We start from the raw sequence: 11,138 nt of genomic DNA on the forward strand, positions 1-11,138 counted from the left end.
TCTCTTTCTCTCTCTCTCTCTCTTTCTCTCTCTCTCTCTCTCTCTTTCATAGAAATAAGGATTGTAATGTATGTAGTCTTGGCCATGTCGACAACTCTGATCAGGAGAATCATATCATAATAGAATACTGAGTTTTTTGTGAATCTCAGAGATTCCTGTTTCTGGTCATATATATATGGTTGTATGTGTGTATTTAGGAGTGAATCATTGGTTACTGCTTGCTTACTAATCTATCAACAAAGTGATTGGAAATTCTTATCCAGTTACCATTTTGTTGTAGTGTGTCTAGGGTAAGCCATCATTCAATAGTTGAGTCCACTTAGCTTTATGCAGATACCACTAGATGGTCATAGTCTACAGCAGAACAGGGTAAAAGTCACTTGTGTTGCGCTGGCGCCTTCTCCAAGACGCTTCATCGCTGCTCCCCTCCCCCCTCTCTCTCACACACAGAGAAAAATCGAAGAGTTACCTCCCGTTGTGTGTCAGGCTGAGAAAAAAACTTGGCAGCACTCGTATTGAAGCTTGATGGACTTTCAACATCTGGGATGATAACTTTCTCGAATAATAGAAACGTTCATAAGTTAATTCAGTTATACAAGCACGAACCAACCCGATAACTATCAGCCATGCGATTAGACCTTGTTCTCAGATAACAATATTTTAAAGACTGCTACATTACTTGAATATTTTAGCGTCATAAATTTCTGACTCCTCACTCTCCCATCATGTATCTTTTACATTAAACATGTATCATGTGTCTCGTATCTTATTCATTAAACACTAACGCAAATTTTATATCAAGGAACCATTCTTGATTCTGTTCTTTGCTGGACTTTCAGATTTTCCTTTTGAACCACCAATGGCGTTACGTCTAAGGGAGATAACTCTTCTATAACTAAAAAAAAAATTTTTCTTACACTTAAGACAACGTTGCTAGGAATAACAGCAGATACACTGAAAACGTTGAAAACTTTTTTTTAAAAATAAGGAGTACACTGGACAAGGGAAAAAGACGGGATGGAGATGATGGGAATGTATTCTTTTTGCTCATGATAAGTCAGTTTTATAAGGGTTGACAATGAGTTTACAACTGACGGATCAAGATTTTGGTGTTGTCGGTATTATGTAACCCTATTCCTCACTTTATCGGTCAACTTTCATTAAGCAGACTTATTTTATGTTGGTAGAGGGCTATTGTTGTTGTTTAACCCCGGTAAGCCCTAAATGAGCAGACCTATGATCAAAGGCATTCCAGCCAGCCATGATCATCCTGTCTTTTTCATATGTGCAACCCACGTCCTTATAATCATGAGGCCATTAACTGAACCACTAGGACACATGTCTTCATAAGTTGTGGGATACTTCAAGGTATAGTATGGTGTATACCAAAGCAATACATACAGTATGGTGTAGATCACACAGTATACCATAATGCTACAATGAGTATGGTGTCACCAAGGTATTACATACAACATTGTGTAACAGAAGCATATGCATATCTCTTCTATTTTTTAATTATTATAAATTTTCCATAGAGGAGGGAGCCAGTTTCCAACAAAGATACAAGGCTCCAGACAAATTCACATTTGGAACTTGAGAAAAGTCTTGCATATTTTTACTGTATGTATGTATGTATGCATGTATGTGTGTATGTATGTGCCTCCTTTATCCACCATTTTAATAACAATAGAATCATTGTTTGCTAGGCAATGGAGCGCTGGGAATCCATAAGGTTATTCCAGCTCTTTTTCTTACAGGTTTTAAGGCTTTCTCTAATTCCTGTCTGACAAGATTTGAGAAATTCCAACAGTGCTTGTGAATGTCTCTCCTGAGCTTTCTCTGGATACCAGTTTGGATTCTTTAACATCCAATTATGCCAGATCCGATCATCATCATCGTTTCTTTCAACAGACACGAGGCTTTCTTTCCTTCTCTGTAATTGAGGTTTGGATCTCAGACCAAAGACTGATGATGTTGTTTTACTTGGAAAGAAATGCAGTTATTCTGGTTTAATTTTGAATGTTTCAGCGTTTCCTGTCTTTGAATTTAATTTAATTTTATATTTTGAACTTGTAAAAGACACATTTTGTTTCATTTTAATAAACAGAGTCAATGTCTATTAATAACCAATAACAATCGTGCTCTTTTTCTTAATAATAATAATAAAAATAATAACAAAAATAAATTATTATTATTAATATTATTGTTGTTGTTATTATTGTAGTTGTTATCATCATCATGTCTCAAATACGTTATGATGAAGGAAGATAAAAAAGGATGGGGATGATCAGTGATGATGATAAAGCTGACGTCATTGCCTCTTTCTAAAAACAGGTGTTCCTGTGTTTTATGTTTGTGGAATTTGTCTAAATCAGTTCTCAGAAAGAATACCAGGGTGGCTTGTTAGTGGTGTTTATGTTAGAGGTTTGGCATCTTTTTAAATTTGTCCATTCAACATCAGGGTAGACAGATGGCTTGGTGTATGGTTAGATAGATAAAAAAATACATTAAGAGATATATACATAGATATATAATATATAAAATAGTCATATATATATATATATATATATATATATATATATATATATATATATATATATATATATAGATATATATATATGTACACACATGCACACACACACATACACACATATAATCATACATTTATACATAGGCAAATAAAGAATGAAAGTGGGATATATAGGATAGTAGAAATATTGACAGAGTGATATATGTGTGTGTATGTGTGTATACATACATATATGTATACATCACCCCCACATATTTATATTCATATGTAGTCATATATCCACATGTGCATGCATATATACATTTATATATACATATTTGTGTGTGTGTGTGTGTGTGTGTGTGTGTGTGCACATGTGCATGTGAGTTTTTCTCTCACCATTTTCTTTCCTCATTCCTTTCTGCCAAAGAGCAAAGTCATGAAACTATCAAAGACTTTTCCATTTTTTCTGAGTGTCAAACTAATATACCTTGTTTGATGTTCTCTCCTCCAGTCTCTGTCTTTTGTACATTTGAACCATGCACACACACACACACACACACACACACACAGACAGATCATTGTCATCAAGTCATCTAATGTTTGTCTTCCATGCTTGTTTGGATGCATGGATTGGAAGGTTTGTGAAGAACCAATGGACCTGAGTACTGCATCAAGTTCCAATGGTTGTTTGTATAGTTTCTATGGCTGAGAAATAAATTGGTTGATAAGGCGATAACTAGATAGAGGTGAATACAGAAAAGTGTGTATGTATGTGGGTGTGTGTATGTATTGTGTAAATACATACATATATATATATATATATATGTAATTGACTAATGGGTATATGTCAATTAGTGTGGTGATGTGGTGAGTAAAACACTTGCACAGTTTGGGCTACCTGGTGTCATCTGCAACACAGTACGATGCACAACTCACCCATAAGGGACAGTTGGTCGATGGGCTTGAAATGATTGTCGTACACAATAAAGGCTAATACACATACATACATATATATGGAAAAAAAAGTCAAGGTAGAAAATGCTAAAATAATTTTATAAAAAACATTTTAGTACTGGTTTCAGTCAGAGACTTTTTCAACTCTTAAGTATAGAAAACAATTAAATTTTGGAAAAATTAAATGAAAAGTTTTTTAAAAGAATATTTGCATAGTGTTCAAATACAAGGGGAATTTCCCTTGTTTCTGTCTCTCTTGTTGACTGACATAACAAACAGCTGGAGATGAAACTCTTGACAAAAAACCATGAGATGGCAGGTCCAAAGTACATAAAAATACACATTTACCGTTCAATTACCAGTTAGTAATTGTTGCAGCAGTTGCAAGGTATTTACAGTTACATATTAACCCTTAAATTAACATTTAATACATGTGCTTAACATATATATATTAAGAAATTTATCTATAATAATTATTGTGGCACCTACTGTTAAATTAGCAGTTCATACATGTGTTCATACATGTGTCAAACTGTCCAACCCATCCCAGAATGGAAGGAAAATGGATATTAAATGATGGTGATGATGATGATGATGACATCAAGTCTCTGGAAAGATTCCACGAAACATGCTTTTGGAGGATCTTAAACAGAAAAATGGTAGTCTCTAACATCAGACACCATTGCTCTTCAGCAAGCTAGCACATCCAATATTGAAATGCTCCTCATATACAGACAGATGCACTGGGTTGGGCACCTTACTAGTATGCAGGATGACGGTTTACCTAAGCAGTTGTAACATGGTAACATGTCCAAAATATAAACTTAAGAAACGTTTCTAGGGATGTCATCAAAAGCAAAGCCTTCATCCAATGACTGAAACAAGTACAAAATAAACGGATACTCAGTGGAAAAGCCACTGCTCATTACCATCACAGGGACTCCAAAAACTAGTTAAATTAATATAGTTGGTGTTTATTCTAAATTGTTGTTGGTAGTAAAAAAAAAAAAAAAACAAGGGCCAGAAGGGATTTCAAAGGGTTGATGTTCTTAGGGAGGAAGAAGTGAGATAGTATGGAGGATTAGAGAGCAGGAGAAATATATTTGTCAGTGGAAGGATGGAGGAGATAATACAACTAGCAAGTTGGGAAGAACAAAGGCCATAGTAGTTGTGGTAGAATAAGCACAATGAGGAAACAGCATATATGTGGACCAGAGATTGCAACTGTGTTGGTGAGGAAGTCTTAGTAAAATAGATGGTCTTTTGGATATAGTAATGGATGCTCATATGTTCATTTAGGATGTCTACTTTTACATGCTTCAATGTGTTGGATGAATTTTGTTGAAGATTTTCTAAAGCTTGATGTGCTTCCTGTCATCAATCCTTACCTGTTTCCAAGTAAGGTAATAACTCCCTCATGACCAGACATGTTTTCACAGAAGATTGGAAATGAAGGACATTACTTGCATGATGGTGATATTTGTTTACAGCTATCACATGAAATCAAGGTAAGGGGACAGTGACACACACATTTGCACATATAGATATGCATGGATGCATACATACATACACATACATTACAGGCTTCTTTCAGTTTCTCCTGTCTACCAAACCCATTCACTAGGCTTTGGTCAATCTGGGGCTGTAGTAGAAGACACTTACCCCAAAGTGCCATGCAGTGGGACTGAACCTGAGACCATGTTATTGGGAAACAAGCTACGACACAGCCACACTTGAGCCTATATTACCTCATTCATGTGAAATATTTCGATAATTAAAGCTATTACAGCACCATCACCTTGTTTATGTGAAATATATCTATGATTAAAGAATGACAGTAGTACCACCATCTTGTTTATCTGAAATATTTTTATGATAAAAGAGTGACAGTAGAACAAATCATGTTGAAGGGAAATAAATGCATGATTAAAAAGTGATAAATTCAATGACATGTACTTGGTGTGTACTGGAACAGAAACTTGTCTAAGTTACTGCAAGCAATCTTGGGACCTGAAAAAAAAAAAAAAACCAAAAAATTTTAGTTCAACACCTTGAATACATTTGACTTTTGGCTGTTGTTTGAAGAGTTGCAGAAACTGTTGAAGAGAAACCGGAAAATTCCCAAGTACAGAAGTAGTGATCAGAGCCTAAAGGTCAACATTGCAAAGATGGGAGTGGAAATTAGTAACAGAAGTTACAAAACACTTGTGTTATCCGGTGAATGGCCTTGTTTGATATGTAGAAAAGGAAGTACACAAGAACTTGATACTCTGTATTTAGGTCAAGCAACTGGTACAGAGAAGGTGCAAGTTGGCATAGTGACAAGAGAACCAAGATTTCAAATGTTAAAGAGATGTACAGAAATAGTCAGCAGTAGGGACACTTGTGAAATGGTATCTATCTATCAACTGATCAGGCGTAGTCTAGTCTATGTTACCTTAGTGACATAATTACTGCTGGAGAGTGGTATTGGTGGTGAAACTTGGAGGGAAAGTAACAGTAGCTTGTATAAGAAAGGGATAGGAATAATTCAGGACGCTGTGTTACATCATTTTGGCAAAAAAGGTTTCTGTCTTGCTCCCTACACACCCCCACTTTCTCATTCTCTCTACCCCACTCTCTCTGTTATGGAAGACCGATCATATGAAAAAAATGTAAGGAGTATGATGCAATATGGCAGTGAGGCGTGACATATTGACAGCTGCTTCAAACCTCATTACCATATTGCATCACAGATCCGCAGAGCCTGGAGAGAAAGGAATTGAATATGATTATGATTTATTGGAATTGTAAGAGAAACTTTCATGAAAAAAGTGACGCTAAAGTGAGAGGAGAAAGTGGCTGAGTATTAAAGGTATGAAACAGCAAAGTGCTGTACATAGCAGAGATGCCTGCAGGGCTACAGATACCACCAGCTGTGTTAAAAAAATAAAAGAAACATAGTAGCATGTGTTGACATTTTTCTGCATGGTTTCTTATGGTTCAGCTGTTAGGGTTTTCTGTGATGAAATTATACCATCCGATTAGCGTTCCAGCCATGACCATCTCACCTTCTTTTCTGGTACAATATATCTAGGATTGAGTTCAGCAGCACATTCAAAAAGATTTTTAATTGGTAAGATGCAGTCTGAGTGAGATTTGGCTGCTATTTTTAACAGACTGCTTAGAGAGGCTTCATTCCCGTCTCCATGGAGGAACTAGAAAGACATGTGGGGAAATGGGTGAGATTAGAACTGAAAATCAACACCTTCAGGGAGACAATTAATGATACAGATTTGGTTTGAATGGCTTTTGGCAAGTAGGATACTGAACCACACACACACACATTTAAACCGTACAAAAAATTATCCGACAAAGAACTCAGTTATTTTTTCAATAAAAAATTTAACGATGACGGAAGTGTCATTGAAATTCTTTAAAAAGAAAGTGTTTTCCACAAAACTTTAAAAAATGCCATCAATATTGATGTTAATGTATGTGTGTGGGTGTATTTCTCTTTCTCACGGAGAGAAAGAAAGAACAGGGAGAGAGAGAGAGAGCAACACACACACACACAATATATATATATATATATATATATATATATATATATACATATATATATATACATACATTGGTGTGTGTGTATGTATACTGTTATCAGCAGCATTGCGTACACATGGCTGAGTGGTTAAGGTCGCTTTGCAACTACGAAGGCTCGGGTTCTATCTCAATGTCGGGTATTTTTGAGTGTCTTTTACCATAACTTTTAGTTGTTCCAGCCTTTGTGAGTGAAGCTGGGTAGATAGAAAATGCGCGCCCGTTGGATGGCCTGGACTGGACTTGTAACTTTGTTACAGCGCACTGTGTAAAGCTGATTGAGTCGAAGATGGTTTCATCTGTGGAATACTCAGTTACTTCACTATAATTCAATGAATTATACAGTTGATCGAACGAGAATCCACTTACTTTATATTTTACCAGTAGCAAAACTGCCCCTATAGACACGGATGATTTCTTCACCCTCCCCTCCCCACCATATAAACCAATCATCTAGTTCATCATCATCATCACTATGGCCATCACCACTTTCGTTAGTACTGTTGCTACTGCTGCTATTAACGGCTTCCCTTCCTCCTGTTAAAAACAACAATAACAAAATAGAAGTGTGGTGTATTATTTGCACTGCCATGCTCCTACAGATCATGTACGCTGCTCTTCTCCAGTTTAATAGCATGTCGGCCGACCGAAAGAATTTTAAGCAAAAGATATCATGCTGATATTCACTTGGTTTCACCTCACGTTCAGATCTTTTTTGTTTTTATAACTCTCACTCCCTCACACACACACACACACACACACATACCGTATATTTGGTAGTGTACCGAACTGCTATCCCCTTCTCTATGTCTCTTTCTCTCTTTCAGTCTATTTTTATGCATATGTGAGTGTTGTCTCTGATTCTATCTATTCACCCTCTCACCCTGTGAATTTGTGTGTGTGTATATATATATATATATATATACATATAATATTATGTACACGCAGTATATATATTTGTAGAATGTGTCGTTCTCGTTTTCAACTCTGTTACATTTCAACGAAGTAAACCGGTCTTTCTTTATTTGTCTCTCTCTGTTTTCTCTGGTTCTGTGTGACTTCATTATATCTCGTGACGCTTTTCACTAAACTCCGCGCCGAGAAGTGGGAGGATAGAGAGAGACAGAAGGAAATAGATATTAAAGGACAGATATATACACCAAACACACATGTTATCTCTTGTCTTTCTCTTATTCCTTCATTCAGTGACAGAATACAGAAACAAGCCAATACTCTTCCATTCAGAGACACGCTCCTTTTATCACGTTCAACCATAGGCAGTCAGAAAGAGAGACGGACAAGCAACACATACCGCATGTAATAATAATAATAGTAATAATAATAATAAATTATTATTATAACAAGAAATCATGTCGGTAATAAAATCGGGATTCCCCTCTTCGTGTATCACACCAACTTAATTTTTCAAGGCGACGAGCTGTTCTGTTGGTTTGCATCACTTTCACTCTCTCCCCATATGTCACCTACTTCTTTAATTTCTTGACATATGTCCCCATCATAATGCCGTTACATGGATTTCCTCTCCTTCGTCTAAAAAGAAAACCAATTCGAAATCTCTACAATTAAAAGCCTCAATAATCCCATCAGAGATTGGTCGAGCCTTTTATTTCTGGATTAAAATTAATTTCGCGCTAATCTCCAAAGATCGGCGTTCTCTCAAAAGTAAAAACCTCTCTACAATATTAAAGAAAAAACTCGATGGATAAATAAACAAAAAACCCATTAAAAAGGATCATCAGGCAAGGTTCATTTTTTTTTTTACTAGATTAGTGGCACCGTTTTCTACTGGGAACTACCGTAACAGCATGGACACTCATGAAGCTCTAAAAGGGTTAGTGCGTTTGATGAATTCTTACTAATTTCTGCTTTCTTCCGTTATTTCTTCCTTTCTATCTTTTCCGCAAAGCGATTTTCAGGTTTCCAATATTTGATACCACCGATGTAGCTAACCTGAGCTGAACCCCCTCAAGGGAGAAACTTGTAGTCCATGCTGAAAGAGATAGTCCCAGATTATGCGACGCATTTCCTTTGAAGGATTGAACTAATCAACACGGCTGTAATTCCTTACAGTTTTCACACATAAAACTGATCCTACATTGACTGAAACCTTTATTTTATTATTTTCTGAGGGTTCTTGGCATCATTTAATATATTTTTTGCTATCCTTTAAATCTGTTTCGTCTCGTGGTCTCCGAATCAAACCAGGTACTTGTCTCTGGTGCCACCGTTCACCACATACGTATATATATATATATATATATATATATATATATATATATATATATACATACACACGCACGCAACCCTACCAAAAAAAAAAAATTGGTAATATCTTAAGGATCCGCTGTTATTTAAACTATCTAGAACAAGAAGTCACTTTGGGACCAGATACAGGCATGGAATATGTTTTCTCAAATTCGGTAAGTAATATTTGATAATATGACTAGAATTAATTATTATCGATTTTATGATTCGAAGTATGGTGTTGTTAAATTTTCACATTTCATTCCCGGTTTTTAACAGACATATCGTTTATCATCCTCAATTAAACAAATCTGTCCTCATCTTGTTTGCTTTTTATCATTGGAGAAGAGCAAGCTTTCCATTTATTTTTTGGTCTCAATGAGAATGGCATGAACATACAATAACTGACGTGTTTTACCACTCTATCGGCTTTAAAAGAAAACAAAACCGTCATACTTATACAAGATTTCGTTAATTGCATAATTGATAAAATATAATTGTGAATGTGTGGGTATATGTATGATGGATAAAGAAACCACCAGACTTTTCATAGCAAAAAAAAAAAAAAAAGGTGGGGCGGGGAATCAGCTAATTCTATCACAGACTTCTACTTCGATATTATAGTATCTAGTTTACATTTTAAAAATTCTCTTCCAGTATCCACTAACAATGCAATGTCTATTTCTCATTTTTACCATCGTTCATCTCAACTAGTACTTTCGGTCTCACGTTTCTATCTATCTATCTATCTATCTATCTATCTGAGGCAATGACTGAGATCTTTGCCATTATGTTCTAAAGAACGTAAAAAGACAAAGCAGGAACTAACTAATGGCATATTAGAATATGAACAATTTTATTTATTTATTTTGGTAAATTGCGGTACATTATTCGGAGAGAATCTTACTGTCTTCACATGTTTAGTGTCTCTTCAAAAAATGGAAAATCTGTCTTTAGGAAAAAAATTAATACTACATGCTACATAAACTTGGATTCTGAGCAGGATTATCATAGAATTAAATGATAATCTACATTAACATCTATGCATTTCACATGTTCCTTCGTTTAGAACAAAAAACGAAGAGATGAAGATGAAAGCAACAGATTCTAGAAGGTTTCAATAATAATGGTATTTCAGATACCTGAATGGAAACAAATCTATCCTCAGAATGCAATTTTCATTTAAATTCCGTATTTCGTGCTTTAATATATATGTATATATATATGGAAAAACATTTTTTTTGAGGATGGTTCATTGTAAGAGAGCGTGGACATTCTTAACATACACTAACGAACGTTCATGTATTCTATATCATACAGCGGCATACACATATACACGCAGACATACAGACATACCATCGATATACACTTAGACATATACATCCTCTTGAAATATATATATATATATAATGTATCTATATTCTATTTCATGGTGAATATGTATAATATTGGGCGCGAATCTTGATCTTTATTTACTAATGCACGTGTGTGTGTGTGTATATACAATATATATATATAATGCACATTTATGAATATATACGTCTGTATATGTATAAATTTGATACACAGCTGTCTAGTCAGTTTCTGTGAAACGGTAAACATTGTGTAAGTAATAAAAATTCATTTTACATATATATACATATCTCTGTGTGTATATATGTTTGTGTATATTGTAGACATGTGTGCATGTATATGTACAACTTTATGATTGTGTTTCTATGTATGTATATGTACAGGTCTATATGCATGTGTTAATGTACATAAAGCATATATATATATATATATATATATATATATATATATATATATATATATATATATGTGTGTG

The 11,138-nt window shown here is 35.0% G+C and overlaps 1 protein-coding gene across 3 annotated transcripts in view; it reads left to right on the forward strand.

Annotated features, from left to right (window-relative positions):
- The first annotated feature begins 7,492 nt into the window (after positions 1–7,492).
- LOC106868966 (uncharacterized) overlaps positions 7,493–11,138 on the forward strand; it is a 184,839-nt gene continuing 181,193 nt past the window's right edge. For 2 of the 3 annotated variants that reach the window (XM_052973867.1, XM_014914442.2), the window contains exon 1: positions 7,493–9,486. The gene's annotated coding sequence lies outside the window, so the exon portion shown is untranslated. The remainder of the gene's footprint in view (positions 9,487–11,138) is intronic. The other variant, XM_014914441.2, reaches the window with a different exon arrangement.

This window comes from Octopus bimaculoides, chromosome 17, assembly GCF_001194135.2.
Source record: "Octopus bimaculoides isolate UCB-OBI-ISO-001 chromosome 17, ASM119413v2, whole genome shotgun sequence".
In the NCBI taxonomy this organism is placed as follows: domain Eukaryota; kingdom Metazoa; phylum Mollusca; class Cephalopoda; order Octopoda; family Octopodidae; genus Octopus; species Octopus bimaculoides.